The sequence below is a fragment of the Columba livia genome, chromosome 1, assembly GCF_036013475.1.
Source record: "Columba livia isolate bColLiv1 breed racing homer chromosome 1, bColLiv1.pat.W.v2, whole genome shotgun sequence".
NCBI lineage: Eukaryota > Metazoa > Chordata > Aves > Columbiformes > Columbidae > Columba > Columba livia.
Window position 1 is genome coordinate 25217105 of NC_088602.1, and position 13034 is coordinate 25230138.

At 44.8% G+C, this 13034-nt stretch overlaps 1 long non-coding RNA gene across 2 annotated transcripts; it reads left to right on the forward strand.

The window, feature by feature from the left end:
• The first annotated feature begins 3028 nt into the window (after positions 1–3028).
• On the forward strand, positions 3029–12824 carry LOC110358022 (uncharacterized). Of its 2 annotated transcripts, XR_010470117.1 has the most exons (4): positions 3031–3156; positions 7925–8037; positions 9430–9507; positions 12463–12824. It is a non-coding gene; the product is annotated as an uncharacterized LOC110358022 (long non-coding RNA). The 2 variants fall into 2 exon arrangements; XR_010470119.1 differs by lacking the exon at positions 7925–8037 and having other exon boundaries at positions 3029–3156.
• The last annotated feature ends 210 nt before the right edge of the window (positions 12825–13034 follow it).

A 13034-nucleotide genomic window follows, 5' to 3' on the forward strand; every position in this document is an offset into this window, starting at 1 on the left:
TGCTACTAGGGATGTGATTCGGTGTCTGGTAGCACACCAGGGGCTGGAAGCTCCCCCAGTACCTCAGCTGGTAGCGCTGGGAGAAAGCAGTGAATGGCAGCAGTGGGAGACGCCACCCGCTGACAGTTACAGAGGCACACCAAAAGTAAACTACACAGGTGATAATCTTAAACCAAACTTTATTATAATCAAAAATCATTCAATAGGAAACCAACTGGAAATGGGGTTTATCCAAATTCATTCAATGCTCTGATAACATTTAGCAAACCACAGGTTCAGGATACCAGTTGAGATCTTATTACTACACATCAACACACAGGAATGATGATCCAGAGTGTGCACTTGCTCACAAAAATGAGAACTCTCAAGGGCAGCCCAGAATACTTGGTCACTCACCCATAAAGTGAGTGGATAATCCGGAATATATGATCACTCATCAAGGTGAGGGCACTCGGTCCTCAAGAAGTTTCCTTGGGCAGTGTCCCAACCCAAGGGGAGAGTCTCTGACTGCAAACTCGCTGCTCCAAGGAGGACTGACTCAAATGGGGTCTCTGACAGGGCCTCATTTATACCCTACTTGAATCTGATCTGTGGTCTAGGAGCTTCTCTTGACTGAGGCATTCCATTGGCTAAGGGCCCTGTCTGTCAGCCAAGGGGTCCTGCCTTTCCTGTCCCCCAAGTGGGTACCTGCGTTGGTACATGATGGCTGGCACCCAACCAAAGTGTGTGTGTGTGTGACCAGAGTCACTGTGCAGGGTCTATTGCTTAAGAAGGTCTAGAAGTTTCTGGCGTTGGAGGTGTGGGGGGGAGCACATCTGCCACACTGACCCAACCTGGCATCTAGGGAGGCTTCTGAGAGCTTGGATCCTGCTTTTCCATGTGGGCACCAACAATGTACCTGGGGAGGCAAGGAATGACAGGGGAGGGAAATGGTGACCCTCTACCAAGTGATGGATCAGGTTGGCAAGCAAAGTGCATCAGCAAAAAAAGGGCTGAAAGGGGCCAGTTTGGAGAGCGTACACACAGGAAAGGAAGTACCTCCAGCAGAGCTTTAGGGGGGAAATTGTTATGCCTCTTATGGGAGACAGAACTGCATGGCTCTCTGAAGTGCAGGTGCACTAATGCACATGTCATGGTGAGCAAACTGGAGAAATGAGAGATGTGCATGCAGTTGTGGGGCTCAGATCCAATTTAGATCACAGAGATTTGGTGAGCTAGCTCACATACATGCTCTTAAGAAAGGTTAGAACAGGCAGGAGAGGAGGGGGAGTTGCCCTCTTTGTGAGTGCAGCAGGGGTGCGTGGGGCTCTGTGGGGGATGGATGAGGAACCAGTTGAGTTTATGGGCCAGGATTAGCAGGCAGACCTATGTGGGTGACACTGTGAGTGTCTGCTACAGGCTGCCTGATCAGGAAGAAGTAGTAGCTGAGGCCTTCTGACAACTGGAAGAAGCCTCATGTTTGCAGACCCTGGTCCTTGTGGGGCACTTCAGCCATCAGAGGTTCTTTCCAGCCTCAAGCATTCTGTGATTCTGTGTTACACTCTTCCTTCTAGGAAACCTGCAATGAAAATACCAGTCATGGGAGTGAAGCACTAGAGAATTATGTAAGGAGTTGAGTATTTGCTGTAGTTGAAGGTACTTAGCTGATTTATTTCGTTGTATAAGGACCAAGGATGTCTGGAGCTTGGCCATGCGTCATCTGAGATGTTCTTCCCTTTTAACTGGAATGGTAGCGATTTGGCTACTGCAATGTGTGTGGAGAGAGCAGGTTAAACCTTTCCTTTTCCATCACAGGAAGACAAAATTTTATCCCCTGCATCTTGAACAGAAAGATTATGTTGCCTTCTCATCAGCAGTCTTTTTATCCCTTTAAACTGGCCAAATCAAGAAACTGATGGCAGAGCTGCTGTGCTGGCAAGAACTGGAGATAAAAGCCTGATGGAGCAGCCTCTACTTGATTGCAAAAAGGTTTTATTTAAACTCATGGTTTGTTTATCAGCCAGTCCTCTCCTATAGCACTTGACACTCCCAAGAGTTATGTTCATGGGTCAACAGGGTGTTTTATTAAGCAGACACACCACCATAAGCAGGACTGTTTCCACTAATATAGGATTCCCTAGCGATAAGTCTGTGTGTCCTTTCTCTATAATAGGTCTTATCTACTGAAAAACCAAACAAAAAAAACCCAACCAAACAGCAACAACAACAAAAACAGAACAAAAATCCCAACAGATCTTTTCCTGTGTTACATATTTAATAGTCATTGGCAAGGTTTGTGACTTTACTTCCCTGTCGAGGGTTAAGATTGCGGGGTGATAATAAAACCCTGGCAGATGTATTGTTAATCCCCTCCCCCTACTTCCCCCTCCCTCTCCCCCCTTTCCACTAAGGAGAGGCGATTGGGAGGAAAAGAAGGACAGAGTGAAGAGAGTTGGAAAAAATTAAAGATGTTTTACTAATGCTACTACTAAGAATAGAGAAAATAATACAAAATATACAAAACCAATCCTGAAAGTCTCAGCAACTGCAGAGCCAGCAACCAAAGTCCTGGATTAGACTCTGCAGCTGGATTCAGTCTGTCACTAGGCCTCAGTTTGCAGGGATGACTAGCAAGGTCCTCTTCTAATGTCGGCCATAAGCAGAAGGGAAAAGGGAAAAGGGACGAGATCCTCGTGATCTCCCACTTTATATGAAGTATTCACGTGAATGGAATGTTATACCCAGTTGGTCAGTTTCTTGGTTTCTTGTTTCTCGTCGCCCCTCTCGCGAGATGTCCATCCATGCTTATCAATAAGTTTGCATTCCATTGCTAGGTTTACCAAAACATGTGTCTGGTTCTCCAGGAAAATGCAGTTAATAAGAAGGCTTTAGCTGACAGGCAAAATTCACTGAAAAAGAAACTTGTTTTTTTAACAAAACCAGGACACTTCCCACAAGGATGGCATACAGTTTTAGGATGTAGGAGGCGCCAGTGTGTATCATGTGAATAACAGAAGCGAGGTCAAGCTCAGGACTTGGTGACCAGGATGGCGTTTGTTGGGGAGAGAGGCTGAGATCAAAGAACAGGAAAGTAGCCAGGCAACCGTACTGTTCAAGAGAGACAGACTGCCTCCAGCAGTGGCCAGAAATGGATGCCTAGGGGAGAGTAAGAACAAGGTAAGAGTATATAGTAACTCCCCCAGACATCCCTGTTGCTGTGAGCTATTTTCAGTCCAGAGGATTTCCTGAGCCTGTTGCGGTTTAACTGTTTAGCAACTTGCAATGGATCTTTCTTTCAAATCCAGTCTCCCTTTCAATGCAAAAAAACTACATGTGCAGGGTGCTCCTGGGCAAAGAGCTACAGTGTGAACTGCCTGTGGGTCTGTGTTTCTGAATCTAGTTCCTTTTTCCTTTATTCAACCATCCCTAGTCCTGGTGGTGGAGGATACACTGAAGGTCAGCCTTTGACAACCCTCCTCATGCCACTTAGGCCTCTACAATACTGCTTTGGCTAGCCATGTTTGGGTTTTTTCGAAGGCTACAATAAAGCCGTCCTATGTCTTTCAAAGAAGACAGCAAGGATAATCAAACTTTTCCAGTTCTGCTGTTTCATTTTGACATGAGGAGACTGGAACTGCCCTCAGTTTTGGCACAGCGATGGTTCTTTATTCCTTCTTATAACTCCTATTACCCTTCTAATAATTCCTAGCACTGGGTTGTCTTCTTTGAGCACTGAGCTTGTTTTAATGAAAGCATCTACCAAAATGCCAAAAAATTGCTCATGAATGTTAACACTCAGCTGAGGGTGTATTAAGAAAATTCTTTAGCTGTAGAGAAGTTTAATTCCTCCAGCAGGGATTGCAATCCTCTGCCTTATCCAGGGAAAGTTTAAAATGGCAAAAAATGTGAGGAAGAGAGACAGTACTTCCTCACATCTTTGCTTCCTTTAACTGCTGGCTGTTCTTCTTCACCTCAGATAGCTGAGACCTCTTGCTTAGGATCATGAGCACCACCTAAGACTGAAGTGTCTGCACTGGCACAGTGTAACACAAGTAGGTGAGCCACTACTTCATTACCCAAACCCAGGAAAGAATTTCTTCAGCCCAAACTGTTCAGTTTCACTTTCATCCCATGTTCTTGTTAAATATTTTCTACCTATTCAATAACCCCAAATTCCTCACCAGCTCTATTACCTATGCAGATTTTTTACAGCATGTTGTGTGTAAAAGTTTACTTAGACCTTGAAAAGTGTCTGCCACAACAGTTGCATTTGCCACTTTAATATCAACCTGGAACTTTTGTAGGTTAACTGCTTATTTCTATTTACTCTTCTATTAGAAGATGAATTGATCAGTTTTGCAAACCAACTTCTGCACACACCAAAATCAGTAGGGTGTTTTTTCTGTGTAGTGGGAACAGAAAACTGTCCCAAAGCAATCCCTGTTTCACTGAAGCATTGGTCTGGCTTTTGTTCCTATGGAAAGGGTCTGCATTTTGCACTTGCAGGAACAGTATAGTATTTAATGAACTTAATAGCTGGTAATTAGCTAGCAGCACATATAGAATGACTGTAATACTGTGACATGCTGCTACTGGATACTCAAAAGCAAAACTTTGTAGGCTTGTAACACCTGAAAAGGAAAGACCTCATCACTAGGGCCACTCTGTTAGCAAGAGCTCCCAGTACTGCAGTTAAAAACAAGCAGGTTTCTTCCTGGCTGATTCTTTAACTTAGGTTTCACTTAGCCTGTGGTGCTCTTGTCTGCTGACACTTCTGTGTCTGTTCCATGTTGTGTTATGCTATATGAACAAGATGGGCTTTGTAGTCTTGATTTTATTTTTCCCGAGTAAATGTACGTTTCCAAGGGTTCTCCAGAAACAGGCTTGATTGTGTGAATGACTTTATAGATGGCTGAATGTGACCAGCAAGGGAAAAAGTGCCAGTTCCCCCTCCCTGCATTTCATATTGCTGTAAACAATGCTTCAACATGTCCATGATTCTGATGGGTAAGATTATGTCGTGATATTTTTTTCTTGGCTACGTTAGTACAGATGTGCACACCAGACTTTGAGAGACTTGAGAGCTTCATGCTGTCATCTGTGACAGAGAGGACTGAGTCATAATAGCTCAAAATGCTTTGGTAGTTTCTTTAAGGTTGAATAGTGTCTTCATGTTGGGATACCCTGGGGCTTATGCTGAGAGAGCGCTTTGGCCCCAGCTCATGGTGGCCTGATCTGGGGACCTGAGCAGCTGCACCCCAGTCTGGGGTGTCCTGCTCATGGCTGCTGTCCTGACACAGCGGCAAGAGGTTGCTCCCAACCAAGGGGGAGGGGCAAGAGGACAAGTGCCTGTGCCTTGCCCCTTCCTCACTTGAGCACTAGCTTGTGGCCCTTTGTGCTGGGCTTTGGGCAGGCGCAGGCAGAGGTGCTGGGCTGTTGGCCCCGTGAGCGCCGGCTGAGCAGCTGTTCCTCATCTCCTCCAAGGGGAAGAGGCACTGGGCCAGGCAGAAACCTCCCGCGGGCTGGGTCTGGCCTGCAGACCCCTGTTGGGCTCTGCTGAGCTGGCCCATCCACTCTGTAACTGAGCTCAGTATTATCTGCTTGTGCAAGATTTATATATTTTAATTAACAGGCCTCGGTGTGGGGTGTGTGGGTGTAACCGGTCACATTCTGAAAGTAGTTTCTGCTACTGTTTTGAACGTTTATATCTATAAACCCCAGCCTGTTAACATGTATTAGGTTTGGCACTGTTTCTGAAGCGTTGCTTTAGATTAACGATGATGTTGCATATGCACCGATCCTTTTTTTTGATCTAGGAAATTAATGTTATCATCATCAGCAACAAACAGACTGCTTGAAAAGGCAGTAGGGTGAATTATGTGTGGCTAGTGGGCGTTAACATGAACTGCTTTCTTCTCTGTTATTTTAAACCAGTGAAATTGCTGATAAGGAGCTTTGAGTTGGGAGAAGAAAGAGCAAGTTCGGTGCCCCCATTTTACAGGCAGGCATCCTCTCTTAGCTATGCAAAATGGATCATAAGAAATAGTTTAAAAGCACAATATGCAGACAAGGCAAAAATATTCAATCATCTGATAATAATTTTGATTGCAGTGCAGTCATTTAAAACTTCAGTACTTTCAGAAAAGAAGAAATGCGGATGCTACAGAATCTGTATGAAAAAAGGAAGTATAGGGCATGTGCACAAGGGCTCTAAATAGATAAATAGTGTGGCAATTAATTTGAACTGTTCTGGGTAGGACAGTTGCTCAGGGAGATGCGGAAGGGAGCTGGAAGGAGCATCCATTCCTGGGTACCCCTGGAAGAAGTTAATGAAAGAAAAATAATTACTTAAAATAATTTAAACATTGACTTGTGATGGTAATTTCCATCTGATTTAGTGGAAGTTCCTTTTTACCCAGATTTTAGTCAATTCTATGCACATTGTTATTCTAGAGAAAGATTATTTTCTCAAAGACAGTGTTTACAGTTTGCAAGATGATCAAACAGATGGTTTAAATTTGTTCTGATGCTCTGTGTTTTTTCACAGTCTCTTTGTAAGTTAAATAAACTTGAAAACTATCTGCCTAGAACTGTGTCATTTCCAAGACAAGATAGCTGCTTGAGGACATGCCTGTCTTCTCTCTCTAAAGAGATAATCCTTATATGCAGTAAATTGCAATGATTGTGCTTCCCTGCCCTTCCAGACTTTCGCTTCTCTCTCTGCTCTCCAAAATGAACCCATGACCTCACTGCCTCCTAACTGTAGCTCCTAAAAGAGGTCCTTCGTCATCCATTGTCCACAGACGTTGTCCATGTCCTTTTCTCTTTCTGTTTGTCACCCTGGCAGTAGGGATGCTGTCTGCTGTGCCAAAAGGGAGCAGGGAAGAAGCAGGCAAGCATGAAAGAGGTGATATTCCCAGTGTGACAAGAGTGATATTCCCAGTGTGCAGCTATTCAGAAGTCCAGACATTTCCTTTTAGCAACCCTCCAACAGCTCAAAGTCCCTTTTTCTTCCTTGCTGGCAAAGCACCCGCTGCAGCCCACAAATGATAGCCATGTGGGTCATCTTCTGAAGGGCTTGAATTGGTGACTGTTTGTCCCATGTGTTACAGGCTGATGCTGGTTTCCAAACTCGCTCGAGTTTGTTCAGAGCGGCTGGTGTCAGCCCTCTGCAGCAGGCAGTGATGCCACAGCCCCCAGTCTGCCTCTCAAGCTGTGAATGCAGTTAACAAAGATCTTTTGATGTGCTCATGGAAGTCCTGATGAACTAAGCAGCTCCCAAAACCTTATCTGTGCATGGCAAAGCAGTGGGGGAAAAAAAAAATACAATAAAATCCCTTCTTCCTTTGGGGACAGGGTTGCAAATTCAGCATTGATTTGCTGTGCACATTGCTGGAGACATGTTAATGATATATGTCTGTTGTCATTGTGCTGAGGTAGATCCAGGGGTAGACTCTTGTCCTTCACAGAGTTTGGCGGGGGGCTGGGCTAATTCCTTTCCATATTTAATTTAGGCAGAGCAGAATTAGATTGTAATTGGATATATTTGAACTTTTCTTCATAGTTGTTGTCTATAAATCACTGTTAGTACAACCAAATAGTCCTTCAAACCAACATAAAGACTAGCCAAGGATATTAATCTAGTGGGTCTTCATCTTCTTTGCCTGGTATAGAAATTCAGTGTCAACTACATAAAACCTGGAAGCTCCCTTTTCTTTCCTCTCCATGTCTTTTATCGCTTCTTTCCAAGAAAAGGGAAAACAGAGATCTGTTTCACTGTTTGTTGCTTTTTTTTTTTATTTCCCTCTATCCACACTTATTTGCCTTTTTTGTCTAAGATCACAATCTTTGTTCTTTTCTGATGCATATTCTGACAGTCTTTGCAGATACTAGTGACAAGTAGAATTAAATATTATTGGAATGGAAATGTCTTTGCTTCTTTTAGCAGCAGCAGAACAGCCAAAGTGGCGGACCATCTATTCGCCCCTCTTCTGCTTTAGAAAAGGCCTCAGCAACTGGATCCTCCTCAGCCAAGGTAGTTCGTGTGGTCAGACAAAGGTAACAGCTCATAACTGGGATAAGTCTAGTGTAGACACTGCTTACCCCATGCTAAATTACAATTTGCTATGACCCCTGTGTAAAATCCATGGCACCTGGCATAGCTAATACCATGGTGGTTTGGAAAAGTTAGTAGGCAAAATAAAAAATTCATTTTTTAGGATAGGGTTTGCAGTGAGAAGATCAAGGTAAATTCTTAATAAACACTTTTTTTAAAAAAATGGTGGTGTATGTTTTACAAACTTGTGTAACCATGTTTGTACACCTATGAATTTGGGCTCTGCAAGCCAAAGGAACAAGCTGTGAGTTCACTGCAGGTTTGCACATGTTACTGTCTGCTCATGGACACAGCAGGACCTCCTTGCATATACAGGGGTTGGGAGTGCTTGGAGGAAAAGGAAATAACAGGCCACAACAATCTTCTTTAGGTTCATCTTTGGGTACATTTTTCTTTCACCATGAACAAATAACACAGCCAGTCTTGCAGGTGGCATAGACAACATAAAACATATGCTTCTTATTTTGTTGATTTTGCTGTTACACTAGGCTGGATTTCCAAATGACAAAAAAAAAGTTTTCAATTCACAGATACAGTTTTAGTTCTCAGACATGTAGAGGAAAAGTGTAATGTGAAATTATCATCTGGTCCAGAGAGGGAATGAAAACAAATATATGCAAATATAAATATTTTGGTGCTTCAGTTGACCCTTTCCTGCCAACAATACCTTATAGTATTCATGGGGTAGGAGAAAGGAAAAGATCCACAGCAATTCCTGCAGCTTTTCTAGTTTAATAAGTCTGTGGTCATAAAGTCTTGCACACCTGATGCTGGGGCTAGAGCCTGGTCAAAGCCTCTCCTGCTCTCGTGAAGGGTGTGAGCTGCACTTGGTACATCTCTCCCGGGTTATAACTCACCAGATACCTGAACCAATGTGTGTGCTTTTTTTGCTCCCAAAAAATCCCATTTTTGTTCTGTAACAAATAACTTCTCTCGGTCATCTGGGCCAATGCTCCACTTCTGTCTTGGGTGAGACCTTCATTGGGCATTCATTATTTACACTTCCATGCTCCAAGATGGGCACTGGCAAATGTCTAGTAATAGGCAAAGACTGTTTTAAGAGTTTTTGGCGTGATCTTATGTCACAGGAGAGCAAAGGGATGTGGGGGAAGCTAATGGAAATACCTTTAGGGCCACTAGTTAGAGAAATGATTCTCAGAGCCAGGTTTGTCATGTGTTTATAAATTATCAGTTGATTTTCATGGGCTGCCTGCTTAATGTGTTCAAGGACCTACTTAGGCATGCAGATTAACAAAGATTTTAATGAAACACTAATAAATCCCTCAGAAATGAACATTTTCACTTTTTTTTTTCCTTTTTTTTTTTTTTTTCAGGTAAATATTTGTGAGCTTGAAATGTAATGCTGGCCTAGAGCGGGTTTGGTGCTACTGAGGATCCATATGGGGCAGCAGGTATGTTTTGGGTGAGGAAAGACTGGATTAGGTGCCAAAAGACGTGGCACTGGTGTGAGGGCTGGGAGTCCTTGAGGAGAAAGGGAGCCCTGGGGGAAAGGTGGGGATGAGCAACTCCCCGTGTTAAAGGTGCATTTGAAGTAAAACTCTGTGAATCACAGAATCACAGAATGTCAGGGATTGGAAAGGACTTCAAAAGATCATCTAGTCCAATCCCCTCACCAGAGCAGGAACACCTAGGTGACGCTACACTGGAATGTGTCCAGGTGGGTTTGAATGTCTCCAGAGGAGACTCCACAACCTCCCTGGGCAGCCTGTTCCAGTGTCTGTTACCCTCACTGAGAAGAAGTTTCTTCTCAAATTTAAGTGGAACCTCCTGTCTTCCAGTTTGAACCCATTACCCCTTGTCTTGCCATTGTTTGTCACCGAGAAGAGCCTGGCTCCATCCTCTTGACACTCACTCTTTACATATTTATAAACATTAATAAGGTCACCCCTCAGTCTCCTCTTCTCCGAACTAAAGAGACCCAGATTCCTCAGCCCCCTCTTCTCCAAACTAAAGAGACCCAGCTTCCTCAGCCCTTAATCCATGGACTAAAGTTGATAGGACTGTTTTGTGGCGGTTCACACCGTATTTGTTGCTGTTTCGACGGGTTGCTGCCCTCGGCCAGCATCGCTGTTCCAGAGAGGGCGGCGAGGTTGGCCGGGGAAGGCGGAAGGGCCTCCGTGCTGCTTCTATCACTCGCCATGCCTGTGGCGGGACACCCACGCACCGCCCGACACCACGGCACAGCGCCGGGGGCGGCCGGGAGAGGCGACGGCCGGCAGGCTGGGGCAGGGACCCACCGTGCCGCCCCGGCCCCGGTCCCGGTCCCGGTCCCCAGCCCGGGCCCCGCCGCGCAGCGAGGGTCGGCGGGGCTGCGGGAGCGGCCGGCAGGTGGCGCCGTCGCCCCCGTGGCGCGGCGGGAGCGCCGACGGGCCGGGGGGAGGGGGCGCCGTGCGCCGCTTCCGTGAGGTGGTGACGGCCGCTGGCGAGCTGGCCTTCAACGGGGAGAGCCGGGACGTTTTAAAACGCGATATGCCGCGGTCAAAACTTTGCTCCAAGCTCTTGCATGTCTTACTTGGGCTTTTCTTTCCCTCCCTTGGTGTCTGCCGGCACTGCAGAGTGGAGGCCTGAGGGGGGAAAAAGTCTCAGGGTGTCCCACCCGTTCCTGTCACGGTCTGGAGGCCGCGGCAGTGCAGAGCTTGGCCTGCTGCAGCGCCGCCACCTTAAAAACCGGCCTGTCACATTTTCAGTACTTTATATGTGCTGCTGGGGAGACATGCGAACTGTGAGACAGCAACCTCGGACCACTGTGCCCGTGCTCAAGGCTGTTACCACCTCATCCTAATATGTGCACCTCAAGTTACAATAATGTTGTATGTAATATGTGGTAAGGTCTGTGGTCTAATGTCTCTTTGGCTTGGGGAAGAGTAGACTGAGGGGTGACCTCATTAATGTTTATAAATATGTAAAGGGTGAGTGTCAGGAGGATGGAGCCAGGCGCTTCTCAGTGACAAACAATGGTAAGACAAGGGGTAATGGGTTCAAACTTGAAGACAAGAGGCTCCACTTGAATTTGAGATGAAACTTCTTCTCAATGAGGGTGACAGACACTGGAACAGGCTGCCCAGGGAGCTTGTGGAGTCTCCTTCTCTGGAGACATTCGAAACCCACCTGGACACATTCCAGTGTAACCTCATCTGGGTGTTCCTGCTCTGGCAGGGGGATTGGACTAGATGATCATAGGAGGTCCTTTCCAGTCCCTGACATTCTGTGATTCTCTGTGCTCCCGGGTACAGGCTTGGGAGAAAAAGGTTCGAAGTAGGATGTGCACATGTTTCAGATTCAGATATTTTTACATAAAAAGATGTTATTTTTGTATAATGCTTTTTGTTTGTTTGTTTTCCTCTGGAGCTGCTGAACCATCTAGTGCCTAGTGTATTGCATTAAAGTTAATGGCTCTGGTTTGTAGAACTGTTCTGCTTTCCTTAATAATGTTAAAAGGGGGAGAAGTAAAGTAAGTGGTGTTTGATTCCTTTTTTTTTTTTAATCAAAAAGCAAGCAACGCAGTCAAAATTAAGACTGGTTGAAAAACATAACCTTGAAGCAGAATATGTGTATATACACACATGAAGGGGAATTTGCAGTTAAGTTAATAATATATTGCAAAGATATGCATGCTATCAAGTGCAGCTGTCCAAAATCTTACATCACTATTTGGCATTATAACATGCAAATGCATGATTTCCATTCAAAAATAAATCAAACACCAAAGGCTGTCAGTAAATTGCTTCTAGTTACTCTTCAGAATAGAAGCCATTTTCATAATTTTCCCTCCCTTTTACTGACTCTTCTATTTCTCCTTTTTCTCTCCCTTTTCTCTAATACCATAGGGAAAAAAGTGAAAAGCTTATGTGATTTTTAGAGGGCCACTTCTAACAATAGAAAGAAAACCTCTGAAGTACAGCATTTCCCAAGAAAATGTTATGAGCAACTAGGTTTCAGAAAATAAGCAGCCCAACCATATCTCGGAAGGAGCTTGTCATTCTTCAGATTGTCATAACCATTGGGACTGAAACATCAGTTTCAGTTTTAAGACAGAAATATGCAACTTGATTTTAGCAGGGAAGTGACCTTCCCATTATATAGACACTGGTGAGAACAATGTCGCTCAGTGTTGACATTTGTGTTTACTGATGTAAGTTATTGAGAGCCATAAAAACACTCGAATATTTAGGAAAGAAACCTTAAGGTACAAAACTTACCCATCTCTTTGGAATGATGAAAGATCATAGAATAATTTTGGTTGGAAGAGACCTCAGGATCATTGGGTCCAACCATAACCTAACCTCTCTCTAGCACCAAGCCATGTCCCTAAGAACCTAATCTAAATGTCTTTTAAACACCTCCAGGGATGGTGACTCCACCACTTCCCTGGGCAGCCTGTTCCAGTGCCTGACAACCTTGTCCATGAAGAACTTTTTCCTAATATCCATCTAAATCTCCCCTTGCACAACCTGAGGCCATTTCCTCTCATCCTGTCACTTGCTACTTGAGACAAGAGACCAACATCCTCCATGCTACAACCTCCTTTCAGGTAGTTGCAGACAGCGATAAGGTCTCCCTTCAGCCTCCTTTTCTCCAGGCTGAACAGCCCCAGCTCCCTCAACCGCTCCTCATCAGACTTGTGCTCCAGACCCCTCACCAGCCTCATTGCCCTTCTCTGCACTCTCTTCAGCACCTCAATGTCAAATAAAAGCTACTTTTATGATGAGTTTTTGTTGTGTTTTGGTTTGGGTTTTTTGTTTTTGTTTCTCAGTTTTGAGGATATAGCTGAAAGATAATGTACTGTCTGAAAGTCACTTGCGTCAGTTCATCCATGATGGTTCTCCTCACAGTAAGGCAGCTGGAGAAGGAACCAGAGGGGCAGGTTTGTGTGAGTCACCACTGCTGGGTTCAGAAGGACAACTGATGGTCTTGTGTG